Consider the following 13,176-nt stretch of genomic DNA (forward strand, 5'->3'; position numbering starts at 1 on the left):
TATCTATTTTTGAAAATGCATGTAAGACACTTTACCGCCATGTAGTCTTGAAATCATGGTAAGGAAGTTATAATATCAGTTCTACTTCCGATTCTCGTGGTTTGTTTACATATTTTACTAGGTCATGATATGAGTTAACCTTCGATATTCTAAAAATAGATTCTGCTTTACCTGTTCTGATTTTTGGACAGGCGATTAGGAAGTACACATTAATAGTAATTAATAAACCAGCGGATTGTAATGCAATACTTTTAGAAATGCTATACAATTGTAAGAAAGCAAACAAGTTGAAAATGGAATTTAGTGTGAAGTTGAAAAGGACAAGTAAACACTGTAGTGCTTAAGTGACATTTAAATTAAAATAAAAAACGATGTGCTCTGGCCTCTACATCTTTACCTTGTAAATAAAAAAATCTAAGAAATACACTATTAATTGCTGATGATTTTAACCAATTTTTTTTTAATGAGACATATCCAAGAGAAATAAAAATACAAATGACTTATATTTTATTGTCTGTATGCCCACTATGATAAAACACGAAGCAATTCTAAATAGCATTCTCAAATGTACAATGTATTATGTTTGAAGTTTATTTGCCTGGATTTATTCTAGAAATATTTCGTTGATAGTTTTTTTTCTATTTACATATCATTTCTTAGAATAAATCGATAAGGACACTGATTTACAAGTTTGACCAGAGTTTTTAGGCATAAATTTCATTCTGTATTTAAGTGCTTGAAAGTAGAAAATCTGAATTATATCAATTTGGGACACAAAATATATTGCTCTACAAATCTCGAACTTGTATGGAACAAATTTTTCTCTGTTATATATTTTGTGTTTTGTTTTTGTTTTGTTTTGTTTTTCTAAAAGAAGCCTTGGTGTCTCTCCGGTTGCATGTCCGTCGCATTCAGTGCTGCAGCACTTTGATTTATTATTTGAAATAAAAGCTACAGATAAAAAACTTCATATTTTGTCCGGTAATATGTAGGACCCCAGTCAATCTGGCAGCGAATTAAAATGACATTAATTAAAGGGAGGTAATAAAATTCACAAGTTAATGATTTTATGGCCACAAATTGTATGGTTATTAACAATTTTTACTGAATTAATATTGTTTAATAAAAGAACAATTGGACTGAATAAAATCGCAAGCGTTTCTTTCATAATTAAAAATGAAGAGATTGTAATAAATATGATGTACTTATATATAAATACATTGTTTAACGATTACTCACTTCCCCTCGGAGCGTGCACGTCACTGAGAAGGCACAGGGCATCGGCAGAAGATTTACAACTTGGCTGGTAGACAACTTAGATTTTGCCTTCAACCGTGGGCGGTAACTACGGAACTCCTACTTCGTCACTTCTGCGGACCAGCTGCCGATGTCCTGACTAATGCCGAGGGGAGTGGCCCTACTAAGTAGGCTGAGACGACGAGGATGGTGTACTAGGGTGCGTGAGCCCCTAGTACAGATAGACGGCTTGTAAGGCAGGCCTATAGCTGGCACCAACAGCCCTTTTCAGGGCTAAACACCTTTCCTATTGTCACAGGTTACTGTACATTTAGGTTCTCATTGACCGCCGTACAGTGACCTACTTTTCGGCTCAAAATTCATATCTTTGGCTAATACTCCGTGGAAATTGCATGGAGGTAAATTATCACCATTTTGTGCTTCAAAATTAACTCTTTAAGGACATGACTGGTGACATGTCCGGGGTCCGTACTCGACAGCGCAAGCTGCATTTTGTGCCCAAAAGGGCGGATGGACCCTCATTAAGCTTTAACTACATACATACTTAACGTTTACTACTATTGAGCATATAGCTGTGGTTTTAATAATTTGATTATAAGTTTTTCTTTTTCTTCTCTAAAATTGTCACTTTCGTTTAATATCTTATATAGAGGGAAAATGTTAAACAGTTAGAAAGGAAATGTTCGGAACCCTTTCCGGACAATACAGTTTTTGCAGCATAAGATAACACAAAATATATTTCATGTAACTTCTATAGTAAAAGAAAGTGGCATTGCATTCAGTGATTGAAATATTTCATCCATTTTTAGAAGAAACCTGTAATTTAGATCATTTACTTTATTTGTGATAGTTCGATTCAACTAGACACATCAAACAAATTGTGTTGTAAGCAAACAGTTGATAATTAAATTTCACTAACATACGCCTTTCGCATTACAGTTAAAAAACAACACAATACACATAAGCCAGGGAGACACAGTGTCACTTCTTGAGAATAGAAGTAAGGCGTTAACTGAACTTGACGACAGAACAGCAAAATCATTGCGTAAACTTGACGAGAAAACAGCAGAATCATTGCGTAAAATAAACACAGCCGAGAAACAAGTAAAACGGAAGATTGATGATGGTATATCTGAAATTGAAAAATCTGTAGAAAAGGCAAAAAAAAGAATTGTGAGAGAAAAGGTTCGTATTCAATACTTCATATCAACTGTGTTGTCAAGATCTACTAGGCAATGCTACATAACAAATATCTATGATTTTGGCAAAGCATTGCTCTACATGAATTTTTAAATGTATTTTATTTTCTTTTATAAGTTTAAATACACTAAGTACCCGAATTTAGACCAAAGATAATGTTGTATATCACTTTTGTCATTGTAGTTACCAAAAAGAAGTTTTTAAGACTTTATATACAAGTCCATGTAAAGTTAACGACATCTAAGACGGGGCAATTTAGATATAAATTCTGTAGTAGTCACAAACATTGCTGTTTTACTAAGGAAGACACACATCTTATGTTTGTCTATATAAACTAAGTGACCTTAGAGGGGCCACAGGCTTGACCAAGTTTGACCCAAGGGACAAAATTAATATAACTTTTGTAAAGGACCACAAGGTAGACCTACAGAAAAACTATCTAATATTTTTAGATTATTGGCATTGTATCTTATGAGAGGATTTTTTTAGATTTCATTTTTATGTTCTTTTAAAAGATTTTGTGACCTTATTAATAAGAATTACATAAACAATTATCCATAATATTACATTTTTATCTCTTTTTATTTTTACAGGGGCTGCAGAGCCGAAGGAGGAAAATTCAAGGTAAATAAATTCATCTTTTATGATTTTAAATAATAACTTGATGTTTTCTTCTTAAGTTATATCTATTAAGATAATGAGATTTAAAAGTTACTTTAGTGGTTATGGCTATCACGTACTATGCTGGTACTAACAGAACTGTCAACAATTTAGCTGAGTTTGAGTATAAGGTAAAAAGGAAACATCATTATTTGTATGTTGATCAGAAGCCTGTCTAAATAGTAAAATGTGACGTAACATTGTCAAGCTTGCTGAAACTGAGTGAGGTTTTATATAACAACTAGAGTGTAAAACAACTTTCTTGAAAGAGAACAATAACTATCTTAACAAATTGATTATTGCCCAAAATCAATTTCATGAATCCTAGATTTAGAAAATCATTTTTTGTCAACATCGATGTACTGCTAAATTAGTTTAAAAGAATACAAACATAGAATATTAAAAGTTATATTCATTAATTATTGCAAAGTATTTTGTTTAAACATCCGCCAGAGAAAATATAAATATATTATTCAAATATAAACTATCCTACTCTGTTATGATAAATTAAGATTTTAAAGCGGGCGCCGAGATGTCCTTTCCGAAATCAAAAAAATCCTTTTCTTTTATATGTGCAATCTTTAATAAGGCATTGTTCAGATATACTTGAAGCTTAAGGTCTTAAATTCATATAAGTGTGGCTTTAAAGACGGTGCTAGGGGCGTAAGGGATGTTGCATTTATTCATTATCTCTCATGTACATACTCATTCAAACCGAGCCTGCAATTTTCATGTACTTTTGTTGTGATTAATGCTTCCGAGGGATCACTTTGCTTCCAGATTTTTATACTTCACAACAGCAGGTATCAAGTGCTGTGTGGCAGCTGTAAAAAGTTGCCCCGTTCTTCACTTCAGTGTTATAATATTTTTCTGGTCCTTCGGGATCATTGATGCCAGCATTATTAAGTGTTGAGAATTGAGTACCGCTCAAGCCGCCGGTGCTAGAGGGCATGTTGGATGTTGCACTTATTTATTATCTCTCAAGTACAGACTCAATCAAACCGAGTCTGCAATTTCCATGTAAATAATGCTTTTGAGTAATCACTTTGTTTCCAGATTTCAGATCAAAAACTTTGAAACAAAAAATTTAATAGTTCTAGTTAAGTATTTTTTTTTATTTTTATTTGATAAAATAGTTATAAAAATTGATCAAGAAATAAAAAAAATAAGTAGGGGCAACGTTTTTTTTAATGAATTTTGGAGTGTGGTTTTCAGAAGGTAACCTGACTTGGCAACGAAAAATTAAATACGTCTAATTAATTTTCAATTTTAATGCACCTTTCCGGTGTTTACAGTTTTATGTAAATTGGCTAACTTGTTATCCAATCGCTACACTGAGATAATACATAGTCACTGGTTGACCTGGTTTGCACAAAAGAACACGTGGTTATGTTTGTGAGCAGTTGACCTAGCAATGAATGGAAAAGGTGTGGCTAAATGTTCCGCTACAAAAAACCGGAATGGTCCATTAAGACACCTTATGAAGAGATCTTTAATTTGAATCCAAAATGATCAAAACTGATAAAGAAGCAAAAACATGTTGGAGGGGACGCCGTGTTTTTCTTACGTACCGATTTTGAGAGGAAAAACAGATACACTTTGAAAGAAATTTTTAAAACATTTACTTAATTTATTTATATTTCTAAAGGTTCACAGAAAGTTTATGAAGTAATCTTTCATGTGATACCAAAATTGATTACAAATAAAAAATGTTAGAAGGGGCGCCGTGATTTCATTGTTTATTGAAACATAGTGGAGAGTGTCCAGAAGTTCGTAAATATTCAGTGAAAGAAATGCAGGACGTCATGCTTGACTTAAAATAGTTTAAATTTGTGAATCTACATTTATTTTGTCATTTTTTTCACTTTTAGCTCACCTGTCACTGATCTTTTGTGATGGCAATTAAAGTAAGAAAAAAAAAACTTCAAAAATCAAAAACCTAATCCAATTAATGAGCTAGAGCTTAGATATGTAACACAAAATAGCTTCGAGTGGCTCTTTACAAAGTTTGTTAACAAAAAGCCCTGGGGTCAAAAGTGGCGCGCCCAAGGCTCATTGATTTTCCTTATATGCATATTATACACAAAACAAGATGTTTTTCTTTCAAACTATAAATAAAGCTTACATGTTTGGTATGAAACATAGCAATCATTAACATCAATGACAACCACTAACTTGCCATAAAAAATCAGTGACTTTCATAGCAACCAGCGAATTTACATAGCAACCATTAACTTTCCATTCCAACCATCGACTTCCATAGCATCAATTGACTTTCCATAACAATATAGACGTTCATAGCAACCAGTGACTTTCTACTGCAACCATTGACTTCTATAGCAACTAGTAACTTTCAATGGCAACAATATACTTTCAAAGAAACTAGTGACAGCCCATAGTAACCAAAGACTCTTGTAGCAACCATTGACTTTTCATAGCAACAATACACTTCTTGAGCACCTAACGACTTTTCGTAGCATCCAGTACCTTGTCATCGCAACATTGGACTTTCCATACGAACAAGTAACATATTTTGCAACAATTTAATTTCAAAAGTAACCACTGAATTTCCATAGCAACCACTGACTTTCATAACAATCATAGTCTTCCATAGCAACCGGTGATTTTCTGCAACAACCTTGTGTTTTCATAGCAAATAGTGACTTCAAATAGCAATTAGTGATTCTCATGGCTCCATTAATTGTCCATAGCATCCACTAGGTTTCCATAGCAATCATTGACTTTCAATAGCAAACATTGACTTCATTAGCAACCAGACACTTTCCATAGCATCAATTGACTTTCATTAGAACCAGTGACTTCTATAGCAAACAATGAGTCACATAGCAACCATTAACTTTCAGTGGAAACTGATGACTCACATAGCAACTGTTTACTTTCCATAACAGCAGATGGCTTTCATAACAACCAGTGACTACATAACAGTAATTGTCTTTGCAATAGAAACAAGTGACTTCCATGGCAAACATTGTTTATTTTACATAGCAGCCAGTGGCCAGTGACTTTCAGACTATAACAACAAGTGCCTCTTCCATTGAATTTCATAGCATTCACTTTGGAGATCACTTATTTTGTTTAGAAACCAATGACTTGTTTAGTAACTATTGTTTTCCCTAAGCAATAGCAACCAATAATGTTTTTTCACGTGCACTAATGACTAATTCAGATACAATTATGCACTTTATGTTATCATTGTAAGATTTAGATAATAGATCTATATCTGTTTTTGTTAACAATATTGCTTGTGCCTTGTCATTAAAATTATTTAGGTGAGCGATATAAGGGTCATCATGGCCCTCTTGTTCATAATCCCAACTCTAACACTCCACGTTTTGTCACTATAGACAAAGAAGAAAAAAGCGGTGTTAAATTGCCAATAAACACTGGTTAGGGACTACTTGTATATGCGGCTGTAATGTTTTCATCCTCCATTATATAGTTTACATAGCCTTTTAAAGCAATTTATTTATATTTTCTCTTCATAAAATACCGAAATAATATCTCACATACACTAACACCACATATGTGATCCATATCAGTTAATAAATATTTTGACAAAACGGCGCCAATTCGTAAGCAGCGTAACATTTGACGTCATACACCTCATTCATAAACGCTGACGTCATTTCATACATACACGAATGATAAATCGGACACTGATGTAAACACAATACACGGCGGTAGGGCGTTTACCACAACTTTTCCGCGCAGCGTCAAAATATCATACTTCTGCCCGTCCTGGACAAAATAGTTATGGCGTGCTAGATTCTAATCGAATTGTAGGAAATAGCTTATAAAATATATTACTGTTAGACAATGCAAACTTTCTTCAACGTTTTAATTATTTCATCGAATTTTTGAAACATTTCATCGTTAATCTAGCACAACATAATTCGCAGAACATCACATATTTCGAAGAAATAGTGTTTACAAAAGGTCATGTCGACCTCATCATGACTTGTACTTATGCTTCAACGACGATGTGTTTTTGCTATGACCTGACGAGCCCGTGTATATGTAATGGTTAAGCATAAAATAATGTTCCACACAAAAGAGTGTGTTTCCATTGTAAATTTTTGGGAATATGTGATGCAAAATGTCTAACTGATGCCGACACGGAATTCTAACACCGCATTTTTATTCCGTTTGACTGAAAATATCTGGCTTTGTTTTCCTTCAAATTAAATGACACATTCGATGGAATGAAAAAATCGATGATTTTACATTGTTTTAGGTAAATTATCATCTGTTTTCTTGTCGTATGCAGTCTTGACATCCGTTTTGTATGACAGAAAGATACGGTGTCTCGGTCAGAAGTATGGTATTTTGACGTTGCGCGGAAAAGTTGTGGTAAACGCCTTATCACCATGCAATACAATTCATTCTAAGACGTAAGATTCTACTGTTGAAAACTTTTTTCTTATTATTTCTTTTGTTTAATAAGTCTATATATTAGCAACAGTAGTATGCGAAAATCGAACAGCGTTATAAAAAAAAATCGGCACTGGAAGCTATTTCTGCTTGAAAAAAAACAACAGTGATCTTCCTTATTTTATCGTGTTAGAATCGAAAAAAATATTGGTCTTAGCGCTGTTTAACTGCTATTTAACACCGGTTTTGTCGTTTTGATGCGATAAAAATAACCACTCAGGCCTACGGCCTTGGTGGTCAATGCATACGCGTCAAAACTCGAAACCGGTTTTAAATAGCCGATAAACACCTCTAAGACAGGTATTATTTCTTCATAAAACAAAGTCTACAATTTTCATGTAGTTTTGTATCTGAACACACTGCATCAATCAATAAATAGAGGATATTGAATGGGTGTAAGTTCAATACTGAATTTATTGCACGAGTTGAATAAAATTATATTATGCGAGCCACTGTCTCTTTGAAATTTTAAAACATCAACATATTTCAACTTTATACAAAGTAGAAATGTTATGTTTTAAACTCTACACACTAAAGGAGGCCACAATATGAATATATATTATACAAATATGGACTTTTTAGCTGTTGAATATGATGTGATATGTACTGAAAAAATTAATATTGACCGAGGCGATAGCCGAGGTCAATATTAATTTTTCAGTACATATCACATCATATTCAACAGTTAAAAAGTACATATCTGTTTTATTATATAATTAATAAATAGCTTTTATATGGCTTATCACATCTGCCATTGCATACGACGGAAATCATTATTTTTCAGCTTGTCTACTGTTTCCATAATTTGGCCCTTTCCATTGGCATGCTAATCCCTATTGTTCTTAAAAATGAAAAACAGTAACTAATATAGACTAATTTGACTCTTATGTACATCCAACTCAACGTTTTTTTCAGAATAATAACAACAAACTTGGAGTGACATCACGTCAAAGTCTCGTGTCTTTTAGGGATTTCCAGAAAATCTATTTTTAGAAGAAAAACCGGTGAATATACTCTGAAAATCTATTTTTAGGGGGAAAAAACAGTGAATATACTCTGATATTGACCTGTTATTTTTTACAAAAAGTTGCTTGTTAGCCAATCAGGGAAAGGCATTTTAAAGCTATTTATAGATTATATAATAATAATATATATTAAACAACTGGCAGGGTTTATTTTTTCTTTAAGAAAATGGAATTAAAGCTTTAAGGAGTACGATATGTATTTTATATATAGATATTTGGGACTCTGAAAATGAAAACGATGCTATATGTGGATATATGGCAATTTGATATAATTATTTGGACTCTGAAAATGAAAATAAAAATTTGGCAACATGTTGTAAGATATAGAAGATATTTGTTTAGTTCAGTGTAAGATCGGAATATATTTCACCTAGTGAGCACCAAAAGGTGGCGCAGCCACGAGTGAAATATGAACTTTTGGTGTTCACGCGGTGAAATATATAGAGGATATTTGTTTAGTTCAGTGTAAGATCGGAATATATTTCACCGAGTGAGCACCAAAAGGTATATTTCACGAGTGGCGCAGCCACGAGTGAAATATGAACTTTTGGTGTTCACAAGTATTCGCTTGTATTCACAAGTGTTCGCTTGTATTTCACTGAAACAACATAACGGGCTCAAATATTCAAAACAGTGAAATTATCAAATTGATAATTTCACTGTTTAAAACAGTGAAATTATCAGTTTTTATTTCACTGATATATAATATTTCTATAAACCACCGAAAAGCATGTAATTTGGACTCTGGAAACAAACACGAGAATAAATTGATAAAATTCGATCCGATAATGATTGATTTTGATCATCTCGTGTTTCAGCTAAGTTAACAGATATATCATATAAGGTGTGAAGTAAGTGAACATATTAATACAAAACGCCTAGAAAAGACAGGGGCACTCATTTTGTCTTTAAGAGAAAAGAACATGTACATTAGAAACAGGAAGTTTAATACATGCACTCGAAAAAGGTTAATACATGCAAGCAAAAAAACAAGACTAGTTAAGAAATGATAAGTTTTGATAAGCAGATTATTCAGATAAGTGTCACAATCATAAACCTTCTTATTTCTCAATTTATTTCAGAATTATTGTCGTTTTCAATTATGATGAATGAGTACGTATTATAGCTGACTAAATTTAATTATTGTGTTAGACTTTTCGACAGCGATTGTCGACCGTGATTAATCATGTTTTCAATGGATATGAATAACTGTTTGTAAGCAATTTATTTATAAACTAGTTTAGGTATATTTTGCAGATGTCGTGGTGGGTCTCCATAAGATGTGTCAGAGTTATTATTTCGAGAGTTTATTTACTTTAGGTTTATACAGAGTAATTTCAGTGTTATATCAAGCCTTCGGTTATATGTTAATAAACATTTATTTCAAGGCTATTGTAGATATAATAAATCTTTAAAAAATATCTTGTTATGAAGTTAAAGAAACAATGTCTCGAAATATATTGATTATCACTAGTGTTACAATTCTTCACCTGTAACCGGCCGTGATCCGCGTGGTAAACAACAAAGCACACCACCAGTGTTACCGTAATATTATTAATATTATTATTAAAGGTACATCATGCCTCAGAAATCCATGTATTTTTAATTCTTAAGAAATGTCAAACATATGTTTAGAGCATGTTAGATGTTTTACAGCTGAACAAGCAATAATGTGTCGTAAAGGCAGAAAAATGTAAATTAAGTAGAATTTGAATTCTATACAAAATACTAATTCACTATAATAATAAGCAAATTACCAACAGAGCTTGAGATACAAAAGACATTTCATGCATGTAGCAGATAAGTATGTTTTTTTTAAAACTGTAACAAGATGCCAAAAATAAAGTTTTTGAGAAATAAACATGTTAGCACTGCTGACGCATAATGTCCCTTTAAAACAGAGGAACAATAAAGGATCAGATAATCGAAATAAACACACGTCTGCTATTTTTTACCGTGAGACAGAACCTGGGTATGCAAACAACCACAGTTTTCATAACCTCAGATCCTCTTTCGAAAGTCCATTTTATTTAGTTGCGCCCATTGTTTTCTCATTTAGGGCACAAGCATTCTCTACTTGGAGACCATACGCCGCTTTTCATGGAATGGCACTACTGTTTCACATTTGATGTCCATTATTATCGCCATTAAAAAACATCTGCGGATGTTTTTTATATTCAAAATTTCACCATTTTCGTGTTTAAATGTTGAATTCTGCTTAAGCCTGTGCTAGGGGGCGTGGACGGTAACTTGCACTTTTCAGTACCGTCCATGAACAGGCTCAATCAAACCGAGTCTGCAACATTGTCAATTTTGCCGTGTTGGACTTTCTATATGGATTTTGTTTTTCTATTTTATATTGCAAATGTTTTCTTTGAAAAATTTCAATTAAAAGGGGGTTATAATTAAATGGCATGATTAAAAGATGAAAGCAATTTCACTTTTTATGCTCTTCGGTGCCTGGTATTATCATTAGTCCTTTTGGTTCTTTTTCAAGCGTAAATTAAATTTTAAATTATGTTTTTTCCCTTTTTTAAATAGGAATAAAATTTAGTTTGATATTTGTCTTTGAAAGTTTGTCTTTTGGGTTTGGGTTGCGCCCACACCACTAACTTTTGGTCCGAAACAAAGGCGGGGGTTTAGCTTCCGTACATGAAATAATCCAAAGTCCCGGGAGGGGAAAATTTTGAACTCCAGGGGTTTAGAGCGCAAGGGGTTTGCTTTAAAACGAATGCATTAGATAGCGAAAAAATTTGACGTCATAAAACAGTGTAAACTTTTCAAATTTTAAAAAATTTCCCAAAAACTCAAAATTTATACCCAAAAAATATCCCTAAAAAAAAGAAAAACATTTTATAACAAAACTTTCAAGGGTTTTTAATTTTGCACGGCCAATTATCTCGAAACTCGAAACAAAAACACCAGGTGCACAATTTTACATGCTGATCAACAGTCCTGTAACAAAGAAAGTTGACTCTTTCTTAAGGACTTTCAGATTTACACATGAACGCAAGCACGTGTGCGTGCACGGAAGCACATGCAAGGGCACCTCTAAATACGTCACTTTCAGTCCTAGAATGGAGGCATAAAATTCTTTCCCTTCTAACAATGTAATTAAAATAAACTGTTCCTTTTTTTTTCATTTTTAGTTTCAAACTTTGAACATTGTTGTCTGTGGTTAAACTTGGCAGTGTATCTTTTCAAAAGATATTTCTTGTTTCTACGTCAGATGAACTATTTTTAGATTGAGATGTTTATTACAGTTAAGTCAGTGCAAGGTTCCTTCCTTTTGTTTAGTAAAGACAGCAGCAGGCTGCTCAAAAAATAATTTATGATTTACAAAATATTAAGATGCAGACTGAATTGATTAAAAAATCAAGTGAGGTGCTCTGCAAATACAGCAGTAGGTATTAAAAACATGTTTTGTTTGAGTTTAAGTTCAGTTAATTTGTGTTCGTCTGCTTCGTTAGTTAAAAATATACAGTTACTGTACTACAGTAGCAGACGAATACGGTTCTTTTTCCGTGTGTTCTATTTATCTTACTAAGTATACAGTACAGTACATGTTCATATTAGGGAGAACTTAAAAAAAATTTTTTTAATTTTCAAAATGTAGATCTATTTAGATTAATGATATTTTGTCTTTTTCAGTGCATTTGAAACTGTGACACTACAAATCGCCAGTACTGTACTGTACATAGAGCTACTGTAGATCTGAAAATAATATAAAATCATTAAAAAAAATTTTTTCATATACTTTAATGACATTGTATAGTAGATCTATAGTTTTATATTTATATTTATAAATGGATAATGCGAGAATTATGTCTTTTTCAGAACTAAAAGATGATCTTATAACATGGTACAACCAGACCAATCAGAGTACAGTTTACCTTTCACCACTCACAGATGCTTTCCCTACACCTCTTGCGGGGTTCTACATTATGCCAGAAATTGACATACAGACATATCTGCCAGGCGGAAGGAAAGAAACAACTAGAGTCAAAAGTCGTTACAGGACCTGTTTTACATCTGGTAGAAAAGTTTCCCGTGAAATATATTTATCAGCTGTTGCTGGATTTGGGAAAACTGCATTTTCCAAAAAATATCTCGCTATAACATGGTGTCAAGCTCATAAAAAGGATGAAAATTACAAGCATTTTTAAAAAAAAAAGAAAATTTAAAAGGGTTTTTTTCTGCTTCGAAATTTTTTTTTTTGGTTTTCTATTGGGGGAATTCAGGTTTAAATTCTGTGATGTCGACGACATGAAAAAAAAACAAGTTAATTTCAAAAATCCCTTTCCGTGTCATCTTTTTATTGGGCCCAAAAAGGGCTATTAAAAAAAAATTTTTACGTGAAAGAAAAATGTCTTTTTTTATTAAAATGGAAAAATAGAAAAGAATTTGGGCAAAAAAATCCGGGAAAAAACGGATTGTAAAAAAACCCCCTTAAAAATATTCCACATCCCAAAATGCACCGGTTTTGGGGAAAAGTTTTTTTGTAATCTTGAAAAAAGCAAAAAACCCGGGGCCATGGGAACTTGGAGTCTCAACCCAAAGACAAAAAACAAAAAAAGGGGGC

General features: G+C 32.8%; 1 long non-coding RNA gene across 1 annotated transcript; it reads left to right on the forward strand.

The window, feature by feature from the left end:
• The first annotated feature begins 785 nt into the window (after positions 1–785).
• Positions 786–12,594, forward strand: LOC132723842 (uncharacterized). The gene is made up of 3 exons (XR_009624800.1): positions 786–2,442; positions 3,051–3,081; positions 12,432–12,594. It is a non-coding gene; the product is annotated as an uncharacterized LOC132723842 (long non-coding RNA).
• The last annotated feature ends 582 nt before the right edge of the window (positions 12,595–13,176 follow it).

The sequence above is a fragment of the Ruditapes philippinarum genome, unplaced genomic scaffold (genome assembly GCF_026571515.1).
Source record: "Ruditapes philippinarum isolate M1 unplaced genomic scaffold, ASM2657151v2 ctg14419_1_1_1_1, whole genome shotgun sequence".
Classification (NCBI taxonomy): Eukaryota; Metazoa; Mollusca; class Bivalvia; order Venerida; family Veneridae; genus Ruditapes; species Ruditapes philippinarum.